We start from the raw sequence: 23,107 nt of genomic DNA on the forward strand, positions 1-23,107 counted from the left end.
TATGGTTTGGAATGTTTCATAATAAAGGATTATATTTCTTGTTCATTGATTCATGGGCCACTAATTAGTCCCTGTATTGATAATTATTATTTTTTGATAGTAAAAAAAAATTATTAAAGAAAAAGGTAAATTACAAACTGTAGAAAATACACTGATCAGCATCCTTTTTTACAATAGCACACAGTTCCTCAGGGGACTCTGAAGAATTAAAAACAGTTTCATTCATTCTCAAATCCATAGAAGCTATGAAGTCAGCCGGTTGATTCGTCTCTTGTCAATTCGTGAAATGAAAGTATCCAAGTTAAAGCCCACCAAAAATGGGTTATTATAGTTGTTTCATGCATACTGATTCAAACCTACATCAATGATGCATCCTATTATATCCATGACACAGCAGTAGCACATTAGAAATTAGAGAAGAAATTATGAGTCTCCAAATTGCCCAACCTACCAAAACCAGAGCAATTCAGCCACATCATTGGGAATGTGAGGTCTATATGACCTTGTAATGTCTGCTATATTAGTACAGCAAAAAGAATGATTGAAGCAGAACACAACATAATTAGTAGGAGAATGCTTATTCTAAGAGCATCAACTACCATTATTGTGACCTGGTTGGCTCTGTTCAATGGGTTATTGTTTGTAGTGTTGTCAATGGTGATTTCAACTACAAGGAGGCACTCACTAAATCCATTACAACTCTCTCATGGACTGCTTCGATTTATCAAGAGTTATAAGCAACAGTGGAATTGAAGAATGTAATGGATAACTGAATTAAAATATGCCCATCTGATCTCAGAATTTGTAATCTTCAATGGATAACTGAACCAGTTTAGTTCATTTTGTTTCTAAAAATCCATCATGCATTTCATTATCATTTTGTTGATACTTAGTTTCCCTCACATTTGATCACAATCAATTAATGATTGGATGGTGAGTCCTTAGCTCAAAATGGTAGAGCACTTGGGAGTTCCAGGGTATGATGGTTCAAATCCATCAGGACTCATACTGCTAAACAGATATGATATTACCAACTATGGCTATCTAGCATGCAATGTTGAAATGTCCTTGTCCTTATTATTATTATTTTTTAAATTCTTTTTGTTGTTGGTGTTGATTACTTTCAAAGACTGAAGCTATTGACCAGCACAAGGCTGCTCATCTTCTTCCCCTTGAGCTCATTAATGCTCCTACAAGTGCCATCAAAGACCCGAAAATGGTTCGCATTAGCTTGAGACACCTGATCAAGCTAGTTTCATTTTGAGAGATCTTATTCACCAAGAAAATCAAAAGGAATGACAGAAACTTATTCCAATAGTACAAAGAAAAATCTATAAAAGAAACCCAAAACCTAGTGCACTCATAATACCTGAAACAGTGAATAGATTATTTATAGGATCACCGGCCCCAAAACTGAGTGAATTCTTGAGTAACATAGTAAAAGAGACTAAACTAGGAGTACATGTAAATAGTCTCACCACCATCATCAAGAACTCAGATTTAAAGAGAAATCCAATAGCATTATAAAGAACCTACTGAATCATACATGAGAGTCTTGATGGACTCGGACCATCATCTCCTGGGAACAAACCTAGGTGCTCTTCCTTTTGAGCTAAAGACTCATATATTGGAGAAGCAAAAGACTCTTATTAGCTAGATCTTCTTCAATGTATTCATAAGAGATACCCTTCAGTTTTAGAGCTAACTCTACTTTGCGACTGAAAGGGCTTATCCACATGCCCATCACCTTTACTTCCTCAGCCATTATAGCTATAGCTGCTGCTCTATTTCTCTCTTTTCTAATCACTGATTAGAGTTCCACTTCTTACTCTTGGTTTCTCTTCCACTAAGATCTTTTCCATTAAGGGGAAGGGGGGTCACCTTTCAACCTGTTCCTCAATGGAATCATTTCCATTAGTTCTCATGGAGTTCCTCTCAAGGGGAAGGGGGGATTTGAAGAGCCCTATGACTGCTAGTAACAATCTAAAAACCTGCGATATGCCATGTAGGGTCCCCAGAAATGTGCTCTACCAGTGGAGAATTGATCAGCCACATCTTCCATTCCCAAATTGCAAATGTAATGGAAATGTTGAGCTATTTTGAGGCTCTTTCGTTTGCTTTGGTTTCCCTTAAAGACAGCATCAACAGATGAGATGTTGGAAATTTAGATTTTAATGGAAAAAGAGGTGAGCTCATATCGACATGGATAGTTGAATTATGGATCATTAAGGAGAGTAAAAAGGATAGGATATTCATTAATAAAAGATAATTCACCTAGCACATTATCATAGACTAGATCCATGATCTTGCTTCAGAGTGCAACATTAATAAAAGATAATTCACCTAGCACATTAATAAAAGATAATTGCTTCATAGTTGAATTTTTTTTATGAACACACAAGTTTTTGAACCAAATAGCCTTCACCAAAAGAATAGAGAACCACCACAAAATCAAAAATCGCAGTTGAAAATGGAAAATTCATGGAAAGTGGTAAGTAAATAGGGTGTATACCTGTTACAACAGAGTATCTTTTGACTTTTTCAATTCAAATGTTGCTTCAAAGGTTCAAGATTCACAAAGAAAGAGAGAGAGAGAGAATCAGTAAAATCATAAATATACACAACATCAACTCAGAAAACCAAGGGGAAATTGGGTTCTAGTCCGATTTTGTGAGATTTTTTAAATCTAGGGTGTCAGAACATTAGCACATTTTTTTTCCCATTTGGAAGCTTAAGACCCCTTTCGACTCCTCAAACAAACGAACCCATGAAGCAAGAGTATAAAGAAGTTCGAACCTGAGAGGCGAAGGAGGTTGCAGACTGTGGTTGTGGTTGCAGACGAGAGTAACGAAACACACTGGTTCGCCTTTGCCTGAGGTTGCAGACTAGATAAACGAAACACGTGGTTCACCTTTGCCTGAAGTTGCACAAGGAGGTGAAACGTTTTCGTCGGAGGATGCAGACCAAAGCTTGACACAAATAGACAACGTTTTGTTCGGATCTAACGGCCTTCTCCTACACTTGATCTAACGACCTTCGTGTCTGAGACAGGGAAGAGAGGTAGCGGCACAGAGGTCCTCTTGCGCAGGAGGTTGCTTCCTGTGAGAGATCTCAGGTTCTCCTTCTCGAGTTAAGCAACTTCTCTGGTCCTCGTTGTCGTCTCCGGTGAGGTTGGGGGCGAGCTTCAATGGTGAGGCTGTCTGTTCGTGTGAATGAGGCAGGAGAGAGAAAGAGCGTGGTAAAAGAAGAGTAATAGGGTTTTCAATTTTGAATTTTGACTTAACCATGGGTTTAGGGTTGGTTGGGTTGCACTGACCCGGGTTAGGCTTGTGGTTGGTGTAACCAGGGTTAAGTGTTAGCTAAAATAGAGAGAGTGATTTATAGCCGTTAGATTGAAGGCCACCACGTGTCGCACTCTAAGGGTGGAAATAACAAGAAATAATGGATCTGGAAATGGAGAGGATTAAAATCCCTTCCTTGAGTCGCTGGAATGCCTTCTCCGCTGGTGGGGTCCATACAAATGAATCCTTCTTTAGCATTTTTGTGAGCGGACCGACTATTTTACCAAAATTTTGAATAAACTTTCGGTAATAGCCAATTAACTCCAAAAAAACACGTAATGATGTGAGGGAGTTGGGCTTCGGCCAGTTCATCATGGCTTCTATTTTTTTTGGATCTACTGCTACTCTAAAAGATGAAATAATAATGTGTCCCAAGTAACCCATCTTCTCCTGGCCGAACTGGCATTTTTCAAGCTTTACAAATAACTTGTGAAATCTTAACACAGAAAAAATTATTTCCAAATGTTGAAGATGTTCATTCCAAGATTTACTGTACACTAACCTTGAAATTTACATGAAAAGTCTTCAAGCTAAGGATTGGAAATAGGTCAATCTGCCAGACTGGGGGTGTCAATATCCAACCCGAACCGATGAAACCGGCCCGAACCACACCATATTGAACTCTTAATGGTTTGGGTTTGGTTTGTGGATCCAGAGAGGCAAATGGTTTGGTTTGGTTTGGGCTAGCCTGATGGTGCACTGGTAGCCCGAACCGTTAGGCTCGAACCCAAACCGAACCGACCTAACCCGATAAATGAGTAAATCAGTAAATGCCTAATGCCCCATTGCCCCCTAAATGTGTTGTGATAGTTTCTCACTTTATCTCATATCCTTTGTTAGTGATTACCCAACCAATTGTATCCATAGGCCATAGGACATAGGATACAAAGATGCATTGTATTTGAAATATTTTATGTACTTAAAAGAGAAAGAGAAGAAAAATTAGCACTAACTGGACCTTACTAGTTATATAAAATCGGTACCAAACCGAATCCAAACCGATATCAACCCGTTATTATAAATCAAAACCGACACGAAACCAAATCGCACTGAAACCGAAACCACACCGAAACCGAACATTTCTTAATGGTTTGGTTTCGATTTCTATAAAACTCACACCGAAATCGAAAATCCCGAACCAAAACCGGCCCAAACCGGCCCGTTGACACCCCAATGCCAGACACACGATAGATGTGATGAAAGTGAGAGGAGAGAGAAAGAGAGACGTGTTGAAAGAGAGAGATTCAAGCAATAATTCCCCGCACTTGAAGAGATTCCAAAAACGTGGTCATGCTTCTCCTTCTTCAATCTTCCATAGACATTTTCCAAATACCATAAGACTATTTAGAAGAAACTACAAAAATACTATCCACTTAGTACAATTGGAGTGATGACTTTCAGAAAGTGGATGTGTGTGGAGGAAAGACGACTTGGAAATTTCGTATGGGGAGGTGATCCCAACTCGAATTCAGCCCGTCTCTAGGGAGCCCAGCACACCCAGGGTGCTGCCAACCATTGGGCTGTGTTGTATACATCCTAAGGTGTACACCGAGATGTGTGCGGCACAGCTCGACCGCTGAATGCCCCCTGGTAGCACCCTGGGTGTTGGGCTCCCTAGAGATGATCCTGATCCTCCCAATTCATGGTTTTAGTAATCAGATTTTGTATTGTCCGGATTTGGATCGATTCGTATTGAATGATTTTACCGTTAAAGTTCAATGAAAATCAGTTTTATTGATATTTTTACCCTTGGTTAGTAGTCAGTACCTGTGGATCGATATCGTATCGATCATGGATCAATTTCGATCTCTACCAACACTAATACGAATCGACTGATCCGATACCGATTCCATGAACCAGGACCAACTCTAGCCAACCACACATATATAACCCAAAGAATCATACTATCAATATCGAATCTAAATCAACGGGAGAAGATTCTAATGGGAGACCAGAAATGATATAATACTATTTCCTTAGAAGCTAGACACTTAAATCAAACATGCATGGATCATCAGATTCCGATCTGATGGTTTGAATTATAAGAGTTGACTTAATGAGTCAATAATCGTCTTCTCTTTGCTTCAAAGCCACCATGCATGTCTTTATAAACAAAACGGAGAGCTAATTCTTTAAACTGAGAAGCTAAATTGTTCCAAGAATCAGAAATGCAGAGCAAAATTCAAGTACTTCTCGAGGTTCAATTAACGATCTATTAGGTTATCTGGTCCGACCCGGTCCTATGTGATCCTCAAACAGGATTCCTAAACACGGGTTGCAGCCAATACAATTCTAATCTGCCCGCCTTCTTCGCCAATCGCAACGCAACTTTCCTGGACCTCCGAAACCAGCTCGCCGGTTCGAATAACACCCGGTTCGCAACGGCTCAACATGGCCAGTCTACCTCGTTGTACGGTTTGGCTCAGTGCAGAGATTACCTTTCCACCGCCGATTGCCTCGCTTGTTTTGACATCGCTGTGATTCGCATCAGGAACTGCTCCGCCGCTAAAGGTGCTCGCGTTATTTTTGACGGCTGCTTCTTAAGGTACGTTATATTTAACGGTTATTAAAGGACTTTTTTTTTTAAGATATATTTTAGTTTTCTTTATTGAGTTTGTTTCAGGTATGAAGGCAACTTCTTCTTCGACGAAACAACAGCCGTAGGCAATACAGCCATATGTGGGGACAAAACCGTAACTGATGACAACGGTTTTGGAATCACGGCCAAAACACTGTTGACCAATCTCGTAACTGCGACTCCACTAACTCAGCTACTTTGCAGCAGTCAAGGAGAAGATAACTAGTTCCGGTTATGCTTCAGTGTATGCTGTGGCGCAGTGTGCGCATACGGTGAGCGAGAGTGGGTGTAAGGATTGCTTATCTGTCGCGTATCAGAACATGGAGATCTGTATTCCGGTATCCGATGGGAGGGCCACTGATGCCGGATGCTTTTTAAGATACTCTACGACAGCGTTCTTTGGAGACAACGAAACAACAAATATCACACCCTTCTTGAAAAAAGGTGAGTTGGTGGCAGGGTTTTAGTAATCGGTATCGAGATGGATCGATATATTGATACAATATCGATTCAGATCGGCTCGTATCAGTCTAAACTAGATGATTTTACCTTTAAATTTCAACTTTGGATCGACATCGTATCAGTATAGGTCTCCACTAATACCTATGCAAATCAACCGATACAGACAATCCAATACCAATTCCTTGAACCATGGTTGGTGGGTACTACTTGATAGTCAAGGATTTAGTTTATGGTATTGGATCCGGTATCGATATAATAATATCAGATAGTATTGATTTGAATTAGTCGCAAATTTAACAAAAATCCACTTGGGAAAATTACATGATTAGTTACTTTTGGATTTTCATTTAAAGAACTATCCACCCTATGTTTGAGTTAACAAAAATAGACAAAAACAAGTTAAAGTTTACAAAACTAGACAAAATAATGTCTCTCCCTCCCACACTTACTTTTCTAGACATTTTTACCCTTGTCATTGCCTTCTCGCCCAGGCATCCTCCATTCCCTGCAATCGTACCCTTGTCCTAGTCACCACCATTCTCTGCTACCCCAACTCCCCAAGTAACAGAGGGGGGGGAAAAAAAAAGATATTTTTTTTAGAGAGAAACTGCCAAGAAAAGAAGGAGAGTCACTATTTTGTCTAGTTTTGTAAAACTAAACTTGTTTTTATCTATTTTTGTTAACGCAAACATAGGGTGGACAGTTTTGTAAATGATAACCCAAAAGTTGCTAACCATGTAATTTTCCCAATCAACTTTTTGCCTGATACAAATAATACTATTGATAACGTATTGGTATCAATCACAGTCAATGCTGATACAGATCGATTGATTCAATAATGTGTGCCATGTGACCTCTACTGTCCCGCAAGATGTGCATCACACATTTTTCAATACCGCAGAGGATTTAGATTGAGTTTTCCTTGCCCACATCGTGTTTGATATGTCGTATTTTGAAAGGATTCCATTTGTGTGTCTCAAGGGCATACAATAAACGGTTCTCATACATGAACTTGAGTTGCAGTCATAATTAAGGCCAAACATGGACCCTTACGAAAATCACTTTTTTGGAATTATTGGCGTGGAGGCCGGGAGGGGGTATTGAAATCATATATTGACTTAAGACTTCATGTCAGGATCATGCATGCTGTGCACTGATGACCATTGCTTTCCTTGTTTTAGTCCGTAATTAAGGCCAAACATGGACCCTTACGAGAATCACTTTTTTGGAATTATTGGCGTGGAGGCCGGGAGGGGGGTATTGGAATCATATATTGACTTAAGACGTCATGTCAGGATCATGCATGCTGTGCACTGATGACCATTGCTTTCATTGTTTTAGTCCGTGGTATCGGAATCGGTATCAGTTAATCTGGAAAGTGATACAATATGGAACCAATAGTATCAATACCGATCGATCGTATTAGACAAATTTACCCCTAATTCTCTTTAAAAAGGGATTTTTTGATCATTTTACCCATTTTCCATATCTTGTCATTGATAAAGTACGGCCACACTAGCGGAATTAGTAAACCAATACGTATTGCTCGATACAGACAATACGACACCGATACCTCAAACCATGATTGCTTTATGATGATCTAAATCAAGAAAAGCCCATTTTTTTTATGAAATATTTAATGATTTTATAAAGTGCTGATGAGAGATATATATTTATTCATTACAGGAAAATCAAGCAATAAAAAGGCCATTATTATTAACTCTACTGTTGGAGGCGTTGGTTTTCTGTTGCTTCTCAGTGCATTTTTCATGTTACTAGTACGATCTAAAAGGACCAAGCAATCCGATAAAGGTAAAGTGCTTCTCCTTCATTTTGAGAGAGAGCTAGAGGGAATAGGGGTGGCAACATGGTTTTAGTGCACGGTATCGGAATGGGTATCGATAACCTCTAAAATTGATATGATACTGATACGGTATTGGTCTAGATCGATTGGATCGGACAAAATTATCCTTGAATCTTCTTAAAAAATAAGTGTTTTTTTTTTACCATTTTACCCCTTATCTGTATCATACTATCGATATGGTATCGACACGTTATCAATATCAGTGACTAGTAAAATCATTATGTATCATCCAATCCGATACCTATACTTTAGAATCATGGGTGGCAATAGAGTTTTTAATTTTTTGTAAATAAGCATCTTATTGAAAATATGGCCACGAAAAGGCAAAGACATCCAAGTTACAAAGCTCTTGGAGCTAGACCCATATCCAATTTGTGAGGGTCTATTTTGCATTTTATAAAGAAATGAAAAAAGAATATTGCTTTTAATCAACAATAAAAGAAAAAGAACGTTACCTAATTGTGTTCTCTGCACCCACACAAAGAGGGTGTGAAATGATTGTCGCACCTTTCCTATTAGATGCCCTTGCATGCACCCAGTGCAGGGGCTATGCAATCGGGCAGCAAACCCTCCCCCATAGTAAAAATAGGAATTTAAATAGGGGCTTATTTTACACATTGGCTTAGGCTTAACTCATATGCCCTTGACACACCATCCCACACCAATAACTTTTAATCCATATTTCATGAGACAAGTTTCTAAGTAAAAGAAAATGAAATCACTTTTGAAAGAAAAGGAAATTTTATAATCATGATTGTATAATCTACCTACAACTCTTAACATATTTCGTTAGGAAAAAGGAAGTATACGCTATAAATGTCATAATATGTACTTCTCTCTTGCAATCTCTATCCTCATTAAATATATAAGCCACCTTTCTTTCTCCTTATTGAATATTCAGGTTCATATACTAGCTTGGTGTGTAAAATGCCAATATAAACAAACATCGTGTATATCCATCTCTCTTTTCCATTGGTGTTCATAGGGTATCATGCAACCTAGGGGTATATCTGACCATTCCTAAATAGAGGGAATGTGTTAAGACCTTAGGATGGTGGGTTTTCCTTCACCACACATTCAAGGAAAACTTTATCCTTTTTTAAATATACTTTTCAATGTAATTTTTTTTTTTTTTAAATCAAAGAATATTGGTTACAAAGTAAAATCAAATTTAATAACCAAATGATATGCTTTGGAGTTAGTTACAATATCATGTAGGGTAACGATTACAAAATTTTTTATTTTAATTTCACCAAAAAAAAAAAAAAAATCTACTTCAGTATTGATTTGATTTCACTTCCTTTCTATTTATTTCTCTTGCAAACAAATGGAACTTAAAAAGAAAAATAGGACAAGCCCCACCTACCTTCAGAATTGAGCTCGAATAGGCTAGGCTGAAATACCTCAGCATGAGACCCTGTTTGGTTAGATATAAAGAACAGTGGAAAGAAATAAAATAAAAATTTTCATTGTTGAAATATTATGAGTTGATGTAAATAGTAAAAAATGCGATAAAATCAAAATATTTTACACTGAAGTGTTGGTTTATAATTTTTGAATATATGTTTTCTTTCCTGTCACTGTCTAGTGTAGTATAACGCTTTATTATTGTCACATTGTCGTGCATGGGTTAGTCCATGTGATAGAAGACCAGGTAAGCATCTCATTGGTACAATTTCATCTCCATTTGATGGTATTTTGATAATAATACTAAAAGTTTGAATAGAATTTGAGTAATTTTTCTTTGCTTACTTTGAACGAAAATATGGCCATTGAGATGTATGTGGGATCCTCAATCAGATGGACTAACTCATGTACTTTGACAAATAGTGAAGCGTTATATTTTATTAGGCATGGTGATGCGCCCTTTTTTTTTATTGAATAATATTTTACCTACATTTCCAATGTCTTTTTCCATTTTTCATTAAAACAGAACTAAAAAATTTTCAACTCCTACTCTATTTATTTTGTGGTTTCTCACTTTCTCTCTATCACTTTGAACCTTTACTTCCAATTAGGGGCGTCAATTGATCGTTTTGGACCGATTTCAGTGAGAGAATCAGTGTGTCCAAAACATAATCTAATAAGGGTGCACTTGTTTTGATTTCTTATCTTTTATTTCAATTTGGTTTCAGTTTTACCATGTAATATATTCAAGAGTATGAAAAAAATTTTTGATTTTTTTGTGTTCATGATTTTCGGGCCGGTATCAGGTTATATCAGTTTGGTTATGGTCTGGCTTTTAAAGGTTCGGTGTCTTTATTGGTTTCAGTGAACCAAAACCCTAATTTGAAAACATGATCAAATAAACTCATATATCGGTTTTATTTTGGTTCGGCTTTTGGTCGGTTCAAGTTTGGTTTTGACACCCCTACTTCCAATCTAAAACTCTATTGAAAATTTTATCTTCACTTTAACAATGAAAACTTAATGGGAGAGGATTCTCTGATCAACAATTTAAGTAACCCACCAATCAAAGGGAGGGTTTTAGTTCATTGATGAGGAGCAAGAGCAGACAGAGTGTCATGAGGGTGAATCCCATATCTAAACACACAAAGCACCTTGGGCGCCTAGAAATAACCGGTTTGCCCCCATCTAAAGGGTGAAATCCCAATCACAAGGCGCTTTGTACGTCTAGCCACGCAAGGTGCAAGACCGGGTGACGTTCTATTACCGATTTTTAATATATGCAAAGTCGAGATTGGGCTGAAAATAGACCGATAAGGAATAGTTAAAAAGAAACCGATCGGATCAATATTAGATCGAACCCAAATCGATCTACATAATATCGAAAAAAACCAATTGAAACCAGATCAAACCGACCGTTTGACACCTTAGAACAGAGATTCCAAACTACTGGGTATTCCCAAATGGACTACTATTAGAACCTAGATAGCAACCTAAGCACAAGTTGTGGACTCGTGCCCAGTTTTCTTTCCCGCGCTTTAACCATTCATTTATTCTCTGACGCTGAGCGAACTGTCGTTGTCGTTGTTCATTCTACAGTTGATATACTAGGAGCTACGGAGCTCCGGGGACCAGTGAGTTTCGCTTTCAGAGATTTAGAAAAAGCAACAGGAGATTTTTCTGAAGAGAATAAGCTTGGAGAAGGAGGGTTTGGAGGTGTCTACAAGGTATTTGTCGACCCTTTCATTATTTTTTATGATGACTTGGTTTTGCTTCTCAAATTCTGATTTTAGGGTTTCTGAAGATTTTTTATTTCTTGAAGTCATATAGTTGCAATGTTCTTCCCACAATCCCCCTTTTTTCTTGGGTGGTTTAGTTAAGAGAAACAAATCAGTCCTCATTACCGTCACTTATGCACAATTTGAAATGTTATTCGATCTTAGGTTTGTAGTTTGTTGATGGGCTTATGGTAATCCTGATAAAACTGTTTGGATTCGCAGGGGGTTATGAAAAATGGAAAAACAGTTGCAGTCAAGAAACTTACAATTGGTCAATCCAGTAGAGCAAAGGCAGATTTCGCTAGCGAAGTGAAGCTTGTAAGCAATGTTCATCATCGCAATGTTGCCCGTCTCCTTGGTTGTTGTAGCAAAGGCCCGGAACTGCTGCTTGTTTATGAATACATGACGAACAGCAGTCTTGATAGATTATTATTTGGTAATATCATCTACTTCATCTTATAATTACATACTTGCAATTAGGATTTCTCATTGCTAACAATTAATGTTTAGTAATGCTGTTGATCAAGCATGGGATGTGTGGAACAATCTTAAGTCCTTTAGGTGCATGAGTGCATCTATTGTGTTAGGGACTTTACAGGGTAGAACCCATCCTTAAAAACTATCCGTTAAGGAGAGGGTGCCCAAGTCCTTATAAACCCTCCATATTATCCAGTCATGTCCGATGTGGGACTATTTTTTGCCTTAATGCGTGGCCATCCCAACATATTGATTGACGGTTAGTGAAGGGGTTTTGAATTCTATAAGCAATACTTAAAATATCTGGCCAACTTAGGAATTGAGTGTCCAAATGGTAAACAGTTCAGACAAAGAAACTTGAGAACCATGTACAATACAAAGAAAAACAATCTTGGCATAGACAATGTTAGCCCTATTAAGGTATAACGATTAACTGGTCCTAGGTCTGAAACTGAGGTTCTCTTCGATAAACCCCTTCTTTAATAAATCTTCCACTTGTCGTTTCAACTCTTCATGCTCTGTAGGACTCAGCCTATTAGCAGGCAGATTAAAAGGAACCAGGTCTATGGCATGCTGGATGTCACGTAGGGGAGGTAATTTATTAGGCAGCTCCTCTGGAATAATATCTGAAAAATCAGACAGCAGTTCTTTGATGACTGGAGAAAGTTACACTGCTGGATGTGGGGTCACCTCTCTAGTAACCAAAGCTAAAACCAGACCTGTATCCTTGCTGTTTTGGACAAACTCCTTTTTTGAAACAGCAAGGTGTTTAGTTTCCACTTCTGTCCCCCTTTGATTAGTGCGCAGGGACTGCATCTTGCGAATTTCAGCAGGTAAGTTCATAGGATGAAATATTGTTTGCTCCCCTTCATGCTGAAAAATACACTGATTCTTCCTCCTACCGATGGTGACATCGTTGTCATATAACCATGGCCTTCCCAACAGTACATCAGTGATCCTCATGGGAATCACATAACACCTTATATCCTCCGAGTAGCGATGAAGATATAGAGGTACAGAAGAGCGCTGGTTCACCTCCATCTTATTGCCATTTAAGAGAGCTACCTTATAGGGCTGTTGGTGTTTTTCAATCTTCGACCCAGCCTTCTTCACAAAATTTTCAGAAACTATGTTAACACAACTCCCACTATCAACAATTACCTTGGTGTTGTGATCTCCTGAACACATGCGAGTGTAAAAGATGCAAGTGCGTCGCCAGTCTTCTCCTTTGGTTTCAGACACTAAAACTCGCGTAACTACGTGGATTTCATAAGTATCCTCCTCACCAAGCATGTCATCAAAATACCCATCTTCATAATCTCTTTCATCTAGAGGGTAGGGATGCAAACCATTATCTTCTTTGGCTGTTTCTTCCTTTTCAGCAACAGCAATGGGTTTTCTTCGATGGGGGCAGTCCTTAGCATAGTGTCCCAAGTCTTGGTAGTGGAAACATTGGACTTTATCTGGACTTATCATGGGTGTCTTGCCTTTGTTGTCAACCCGCAGAGGAGGGGCAGAGCGTGAAGAACCAGCATTAGGAGAGTTGATAGTAAAGGGTTTTGTTGTTGGAAATTTTTTCTTGCCATCGACAGGAGGGGTGCCAAACCTTCTACCTGGAGGTGCCCACAACTCCTCAGCCCTAAGAGCCTTCTCAAAACAGTCCCTAACCTTGGACACATCTACAACTCCAATGGCCTTGTTGATTTCATACTTTAAACCCAAACGAAAATGTGACAGTACCTGAATCTCATCCTCCCTAATGCTAGTGCAAGAAGAGAGTGCATCAAACTTTTGCATATACTCTACCACTGTCATGCTTCCTTGACGTAGGGTGTTCAACTGGTCTTACAATTGTGCCCTAAAGTGCTTGGGCATATATTTCTTCTTCAGCTCATGCTTCATTTCAGCCCATGTGGTACTGTCGTAGGAGCAATACCATCATATTCCATGTCACCCTCAGTGGTCCTCCACCAGTCACGGGCAGGTCCTACTATCTTGGTACAAACTAGTCTAATCTTCCTCTCTTCTGGTAAATCATGCCAATCAAAGTAGTCATCCAATGCAGCCATCCAATCATCGAATACCTGAGGGTCATGGCTACCGTCGAATTCCTTGAATTCCAGCTTGACCTTCTGCACATCATGATATCGTCGGCGAGGAGCACCATTTTCAGCATTAAAATAAGACCTAATATGGTCTTCAAAAGTCATATGGTTTTCAGGAGTTCTCTGCTGATCTCTGTCTTCTCTATCATCTTGATATCCATCATTCTTGTAGCGATCTTCTCTATGTCTATCTCGGTACCTGTCCCTGTCTTCTCTGTCTCTCTGATGGGGTCGATGGACTTGGGATTGAAGCTGAAACCTGTCTTCTTCTATGGGATTGTTGCTGTCCCTAAGGGGTGCAACCTGTCTTTGCTCCATAACTTTTAATTGGTCATGGATAGCTTGTTGATCTGCCGAGAGTTTTTGGAGCATCTCCATGATAGCAGCCATAGGGTCGGGTGGGGATGGTAGTGCCGGATCCACAACTGGGTTGCCATGTCCATCCATGGCTCTGATACCACTTAATGTAGTCCTAGGTGGCGAAGGAACCAGCTAGGAACCAAGGCTTCAGGATCAGGTGTGAACAGGCAGTTCAAATGGGCAAAATAGGTTTTTAGGTCAAAATTAGGGTTAGGGAAAGTGTAAGGTCAGGGTTGATGGTAGGGTAATGCTAGGTAGGAGAGGGGAAGGCTAACAATGTAGGTCTAGTGAGGTTTGAGTGAATGGGAATGAGGGAATACATAGGACAGCTGGTTAGGGTTAGGGTTTTTAAAAAGAGAGAAGTGAGGGGATTTAGGGTTTAGAGATGGAGTTTCAGGCTGGGACTTGAATCGAGTTTCCTTAATGATGAGAGGAAGAATCGATCCAAGTTTGGGCAGATTCTGATGGTGAGAAATAGCTAGGCAGAAAAACTAGGGTTTAAGGATTTAATGGGAGTAGGATTTCTAGGGTTTTGGTGGGAGTTTGGGGGCCAAACTCAGATCGAGTTTCCCAATTGGGGAGGGGGATATTCGATCCAAAGTTGAAAGGAAAGTGATGGCTGGAATGGTCTGTGCAGGTTTTAGGGTTTTGGGATTTTAATTTGAGAAGGGGGGGGGGAACTTAGGGTTGGCTTTTTAGAGGGTTTAAAAGAAGAGAAATGGGGATGGGTGCTTCAGACTTGCTTGGAACTTGCAGGGGGAGAGATGGTAGCAGCGGAAACTTGCAGAAGAGCACTTGAAGAAGCTTGTTCGAACCACCCAGGCTTTGCACCGCAAGGTGTCGATTGGATCAAACACCAATCCCACCTTGCCTTGATCAAACACAAAGCAATCTCACAAGGAGAAGAGAAGCAGCAACTTGCAAAGCATTTTTTTAATTTTATAAAAGTGTAGTTAAGGGAGCTACACAATTTCATTAACTTAAATAGGGCTTAACAGCCTAAAACATAATTAGCCAAAGAGTCAAAAATACCCCTGGCCGACCTATCTAATCCACACTCCCTCTCTACATTGTGGGAGTATGGTGTGGATAAAAAAAAAAAAAAATTCAAATATTAAAAGGGTGACTCAAGTCACTTAAACTGAACCAATGGATGAACCAGTTGAACCAGTTCAACTTAAGACATAAAGAAACACTTAGGAAAACAAACTAAAGTATGGATCCACCTAACACTACTGAATATATCACTTGGGCAGCAGCTTGTTCTTCTTCTTCTTGCGAATGTAGGCCTGTAGCTCTGCATCACACAGTGAATCCACCCAAAGCAATGAAGAATCCACCTCAGAAGAGTACCACAAAATCACTGTGTTAGCTGAGAAACAGCAGCTTCATTAAGATAATAAGCAAATTCTGGCCTTCAATGGCTTATGTACACCCCAATATATAGTTTCAAACTTAAATCTGAGTTACAAGACAACAATTTGCTGATTTCAGCAAATAGAAACTAAAGCCTAAGAAAAACAGAAAAGCAACTAATCTGGGAGCTTCTAGGACCGTAATTGCAAATAGAAAAATAGAAAGTAATCACTGGCTGGGGCTCTCTCTAGCTACAAAAACAGGAAGTAAAATTAGAAACTCAAGGAAATATAAACTAAGAAAATAGAATGGCTGCTCGCTGGATAATTAAAAAGAGCTGCTAGAGCTTCTAGAAACAACAGCACTAACAGGGTTTTCTTAGCCCATTTTCAATCTTCACTTAGCTGCTGCATCATTATTACATTGCTCATGTTGTATATTACCAGACATAAGTGATGCTGCATTTGCATACATTTCTTCTAGCATTGACACAAGAGCATTGCATGGTTCAACCCTAATAGCCAAAGTGATGTAGCTATAATTAGATCAGAAGCTTTTCCATATTAAAACATATCCTTTTAGGTTCGTATCTTTGGGTAGATAAAAAGATGCACTGCATGCCAAAATCCAAATGACCACTAACCAGAGGTGGGTAAGAGGTGCTCCTTGTTAAGTGTGAAACTCAAGGCATAAATCTTACCTTATGAATCATACGGTGGAACACTTTAGAGCCCAAAATGCCTAGGGTATTCTTTAACTACACAAACTAAGATCTGTTTAACCAAGTAGTTTTGAATAATCCATAGACAAGACATTATTGGTTCCCAGATGGCCTGATCGGAGGATATGCAATTCCCAATGATCACTTGTGGGCCAAACGTTGTTCTATGTGACCCAAAACTATCCTTCTACATGGTTCTTAAGTTTCAGTGATGCAGAGCTACATGTCACAGCCTTAGACCTTACTAAGCAACCGTGCCGGCACTTAGCACTCACTCTAGTACTAAGTCAGCCTTTCACCAACTCTAGCAAGGGACTAGGGAAGAGAACTTAGAGAACACTAGAGAGACTTTGAAAGAATACACTTGAATTGCTTGAAAGCTTTGAGTACAAGACTTGATAGCTTGCTTGCTTGGTCCCTTGGCCAAATGAGGCCACCTCTATTTATAGGCAACCAAGCCTACAATGAATGGCTATGATATTTACATGTGTCCTCCATCCAACGGTGGAGAACCCTCTAGAATAGAGTCTAGAATAATCCTAGATATTTACAAGAGTGCTCTAGAAGCTTACTAGATCTTTCCTAGCTTCTAGAGGTTCTTCAATACTTCTAGAATGAGTCTAGCCTCTTCCAAGTATGGAGAGTTCTAGACCTTGGTTCTTCCTTGGCCCAAGGTCCATGTCAATGGGCCTTGCAAGTCTTAGCCTTGGGCCATAATTAGGCGGGCTGTGACATACAGCCCTACATCCGCAAGAAGAAGAAGAACAAGCTGCTGCCCAAGTGATATATTCAGTAGTGTTAGGTGGATCCATACTTTGTTTCTTTATGCCTTAAGTTGAACCGGTTCAAACTGGTTCAACCTTTGGTTTAGTTTAAGTGACTTGAGTCACCCTTTTAATATTTGTAATTTTCTGTTTTTTTTGGATCCACACCATACTCCCACGATTTAGAGAGGGAGTGTGGATTAGATAGGTCGTTCAGGGGTATTTTTGATTCTTGGGCTAATTATGTTTTAGGCTGTTAAGCCATATTTAAGTTAATGAAATTGTGGAGCTCCCTTAACTCCATTTTTATGAAATTAAAAAATGCTTTGCAAGCTGTTGCTTCTCTTCTCCTTGTGAGATTGCTTTGTGTTTGATCCAGGCAAGGTGGGATTGGTGTTTGATCCAATTGACACCTTGCGTGCGAAGCCCGGGTGGTTCGAACAAGCTTCTTCAAGTGCTCTTTTGCAAGTTTCCGCTCCTGCCATCTCTCCCCCTGCAAGTTCCAAGTAAGTCTGAAGCCCCCATCCCCATTCCTCTTCTTCTAAACCCTCTAAACAGCCAACCCTAAGTTCCCCCCCTTCTCAAATTAAAAACCCAAAACCCTAAAACCTGCACAGGCCATTCCAGCCATCACTTTCCTTTCAAATTTGGATTAATTATCCCCTTCCCCAATTGTGAAACTCGATCTGAGTTTGGCCCATAAACTCCCACCAAAACCCTAGAAAGTCCTACTCCCATTAAATCCCTAAACCCTAGTTTTTCTGCCCAGCTATTTCCCACCATCAGAGTCCGCCCAAACTTGGATCGATCCTTCCTCTCATCATTAGGGAACTCGATCCAAGCCCCATAAGGACGTGTTTGGTTGCGTCAACCAAGTAGTGGTTGCGTTGATATTGGTGAGGAATCAATTGGTGGTGCACCAGTGGATCCGTTGTCCTGACAGATTAACTGTTTGGTTACCCTGAGTCTGTCGGTTGAATCTTCTTGAAAAACCTATTTGGTTACCCTGAGTCTGTCAGTTGGATTCAACTTGAATCTGTATGAAAAACTGTTTGGTTTCCCTGAGTCCGTCAATTGGATTCAGCTTGAATTTGTATGAAAAACTGCTTGGTTTAGATAGATCCTATCAACACATTGGCTACTATATGGCTAGAATATGTAACAATTATGAAGAAATTTGAATGCAACTAATGTTTAAACTTGAATTAAACTGACAGTTAATAGAGTTCATATCCAATAACTATCCTTGTCATCCATTACATGAATAAAATATAATTAAAAAAGTTCCTATAATATAAGAAATGGTCCCAATATTCTGTAGCTAAAGGAGTTTGGGCCTTGGATTCGAACCACCATACCCTTGGAACATGCTCATGTTCCAAGTGCTCTACCAATTTGAGCTAAAGACCCATCAAGTAGAGGTTGGAATTTACAAAAACATGAAACCATCAAGCTTTATTGTGGGTGAGGTGTAAAGAAGCCATCAAGGCTTGGAAATCTGAAAGTGACAACAATGTCAATATTTCTGTTTCACAAACATTCTCCCCTTGACTTCCTCAAATGGATCCTATCACAATCAATTCCTTCTCATAGATCCGTCCCACATATCACCAAAGACCCAGAAATAGGAAGAATCCTAGAACAAAACTAAATTTATTTTCTGACACTCTACCCCTCCAGTACCTAACAAGTTCCCTATATTTATGCAATCCAGACTTCATTTTGAACTATGGAGAGGAACAAACTTACACATTTCTCCACCAAGAAAAGGTAAATTTTGAAGGTTTTTAGAAGATATAGTAGCTCTAAAGTTAAACCCAACAAAATTGCTTGGAGAACCACACATTCTTCTCCCAACCTACAAAAAAATTACCTTAACAAACATGATTGGTCTTAGTTTTGTTTTCTGATAGAAAGGAAAAAAAAAATTTAAAAAGAAATAAAGAAAGGGGAAGAAAGAAACAAAGAAAGAGAAAAATAGGAACCTCCTTCATATGGGTTCAAACATGGAACTTGAGAACTTGGGTTGAAGCAGGAAGTTGCAATCTTGGAGGAGGCATTGGATTTTCAGATAAATTAGGGTCATTTGATTGTTTGAAAATGGATGGTTGTGATCTCAGTGCACTATTAGTGACCACCACATTGTTCTCCTCAGCCACACCAAATTTAACATATTTGTCAGCTTCAACTTGCTTGAATGGCTTATAAACCTCGGGGGGGATTGGTAGTTGGAAACTCATAGAGGAAATCAGAGAAGTCCTTTTCCAGAGAATTTCAAGTGGGTATTGAATCCACGATGCCGTATCATCTTCTTGAGTTAAATTACTTGAATTTCCAGTAATTTGAACTTGTTTGGAACTTGTTTGGACTCATTAGCAATGAGACATGGTTTTCGATTTAACATAAACAAGAAAGAGACACACACAGAGTGCGTTGCCACTCACCCCATGGATCTCCTCTGCTGTCCCACAGGGAGGAGATCACCTTCCATATTTCAATTGGAGACACGGTGATTCATGGGCCGGCAGACAGTAGTTACTCTGGAGCAAGAAAAGAGGAGTAAATGAAAAACCAGCTCAAAGAAAGCAAGACCTCTCACACTACAGGAGCCTAATCATGACCAAAAAGAATTGTACCAAACTTTAAAACTAAGAACAGTAAAAGGTCTGAATGCCAAAACCTACATTATAATAGAAGAATGAGGATCAAAAGCAATAAAATGCAACTCTACTGAAGAATCAAAACTGCCCTTTTCAAAATTCCCAATAAGGAATTTGAAAGTTGCCGTGGGAGATAAAAGAGCCTAATTGAACTTAAACAGAATTCCTCAGTTTTAGATTCTCCGAGTCACAGCCACAAAAAAAAAACAACCCAAAAAGGCAAAATTAAGAAATAGAAGAAGGTTGCACATATCAGATGTACCAATAGAACAAGGTTAAAATATCAGATGTAAATAATTCCACAAAGCAAATAATACAAAAAATAATAAGACAGATTAAGAAGCAAATAATACAAAAAATATTAAGACAATATGCCATACCTGCGTTAATCCAAGATGAATCTTCCAGTGGAGATGTTCAATAAGAGAAGAATCGAGCCTAATTGAACTTCCTAAAACCTGAAATGGAAAAAAATTTGGATAGCAATCAGAACCAAACACGTACAATCCAAATTTAAAAAAAAAAAAAAAAAAAAAAAAAAAAAACCTAACCTGCAATTTCTGCATTCATAACTCAGAACCTGCTCGGGTTAAACTCTAAGTATACAAAACCAAAGATAGATAGAGAGAGAGAGAGAGAGAGAGAGAGAGAGAGAGAGAGAGAGAGGGAGGGAGGGAGTCGTGATCTTACCTTGCTTGAGACGAACAGTCGAGGGTTCGTAGTTGCAGGTTTCGTTTCCACCATGCTTTTCCCTTTGCTTGAGACGAACTGTCGAGGGTTGTGGTTCTTCTGCCCGATAGTTTGGGGATCAAAGTAGATTCACAAAAATAAATGGTATTTATAGTAGGGTTACATTTTGTTGAATCAAATATGGGGTGGACCCAAAAATGATGCACATTCACATAGAAAACTGGAATCATGTGGATTCATGAAATCGAATCCGTTCACCACCAATTTGAACCAAACAGCTGTATAATTTGGATTCGTGAATCTATTGATACATCACCAGTTGGTTCGCTGAAACCAAACACGTCCTAATTGTTAGAGTTATTAGTTCTCACATCCTAGGGGTATTTCTGGAACTAGACCTTAACTAGTTTCCTTATTATGTAATTTCTTCTTTTTCTCTCTTTTTACCTTTTACCTACCTAGGGAGGTTGAATGTTATATGTCATGAGTTTACATTTGAGTAATATAGGTGTGGAGGAATAATCTCCAACACACAACTTTACAACTGAAACATTCTCTCCTTCTTCTTCTTCCTCCTTCATCATCTTCCCCTTCTTCTACTTGCTCTCCTAACCTAAATCTTATCAGAGCTAAGGGTTTGAGAGTCGTATCCATCTTCCTTGTTCCTATTTTTTTCCTCTCTTTGGAATCCGAGAACATAAGGGATTCCAAGGAAGAGGCTCTTATGTAAACTGCTTGTTGAAGGAGTCTGAAATAGGTTCTTTTCAACCTATTCAAGTGATTGATGCTGTTCCTTGAGCTACATTGAAGCCCTTATGAAGTTTTGGAGCTCACCCAGCCTCATCTAGGGTTTCTGCCAGGTTTCTGGTGCAGGCCTTGTCTCTCCTTCTCTCAGGCTGTGTTTGGATCATGGAGTAGCTCTTTAAGATCATATCTGAGTCCTATTTATGCCTCTGATGTTTGCACTTGATGGATATGGAGCTGGTTGGAGCATAACTCATTCTCGTGAGACCTCTTTTTTTCTGCCCAGGTAAGGCTGAGACTGATATTTGGTCCTTTTTCTCGCATTTGGAGTACAATAGGCTCCCCTCTTAGTTGAGAAATGATTATGGACATATTGTTTGAAGTCTTGCAACAGTATTAAGTGTTTTTGTTGCTTGGAAAGTGTTTGGGTAAAGGCTGTTCCAGCTTATACTACTTTTCTTCTTGCTGGAATTTCATTTTTCTGTGTTGGAATCATTTCTTGGGTTGAGTGTGTACTCCCCACTTGCTGTGGTACTCTTGTTTATGGTCAAGTGTTCTTTTCCTTACGCTATGGTTGATTCGGCAACATCTGGCCTTGGTTCGGCTGATTCACAACCCACTCCAACAGCTCCTCGGTTGGTTTATGAGAGCACCCATCTACAGATTTCCTTTGTGCAGCTTGATGGCACTAATTACTTGGACTGGTCACACTCTGTGACGCTTTCCCTTTGAAGCAAAGGGAAGCTTGGGTATATACAGGTGATATTAAAGCCCCAGAGCCTAGTTCACCTACCTATGAGAAATGGGAGACAGAAAACTCTACAGTTATGACCTAGTTAATCTTCTCCATGAAGCCCGAGATTGGGAGAAGGTTTATAAGAAAAGAAACTGCCAAGGCAATCTCGGACAGTGTCGCCCTGACCTTTGACAGAGTGGGTGACTCTGCCAAGGTTTATCAGCTCCACCAGAAAATTAACTCAATGAGGCAGGGTGACAGGACCATTTCTGAGTGCTACAGTGCTTTTCTTGGTCTTTTGGAGGAGTATGACCACTACAAGGACCTTCAATTGACTAACCTAGAGGATGAAGCCAAGGTACATCGGACTCTTGAAAAGGAGCGTGTCTTCTCCTTACTTGGTGGTTTGAATCTTGACTATGTACAATAGCTGGAGGTAGACCTCCTGTCTGTGATGGATCCAACCCAATCAGCATCAGTAAAACCTTCCACTCTCAGGTGGTTGTGCCTGGCATACAACAATCCTTTCCTTGGGCATGATTTCAAATATCTAAGAATACGATATATAACATCTAAGTGACCACTCTTGAGGGCATGCATAAATTGGCTCACTATTCCCACTGCATAGGAGATATCTGGGTGTGTCATAGAAAGGTAAATAAACTTCCCAACTAGCCTCTGGTATTTTCCCGCATCAACAAGAGGAGAACCGCAATCTTCTCCTAGTTTGTGATTCTGCTCAATAGCAGAACTTGTTGGTTTACAGCCTAACATCCCTGTGTCTGTCAGCAAATCAAGCACAAACTTTCATTGACATATGTTGATTCCTTTCTTGGTCCTTGATACTTCAATGCCTAAGAAATACTTCAAGGGGCCCAGATCTTTGATTTCAAACTGTTTAGCCAAGTAGCTTTTCAGTTTATCTATCTCAGCCATATCATCTCCAATGACTACAATATCATCAACATAGACAATGAGAGCTGTGATGGTACCATTGCCCTGCTTGGTAAAGAGAGTGTGATCTGCTCGACTCTGGGAATATCCATTCTGAAGAATAGCTTGTC

The 23,107-nt window shown here is 39.4% G+C and overlaps 1 pseudogene; it reads left to right on the forward strand.

Moving 5' to 3' along the window:
• Positions 1 to 951: 951 nt before the first annotated feature.
• Positions 952 to 11,893, forward strand: LOC122645199 (annotated as a pseudogene).
• Positions 11,894 to 23,107: the final 11,214 nt, after the last annotated feature.

The sequence above is a fragment of the Telopea speciosissima genome, chromosome 11, assembly GCF_018873765.1.
Source record: "Telopea speciosissima isolate NSW1024214 ecotype Mountain lineage chromosome 11, Tspe_v1, whole genome shotgun sequence".
NCBI lineage: Eukaryota > Viridiplantae > Streptophyta > Magnoliopsida > Proteales > Proteaceae > Telopea > Telopea speciosissima.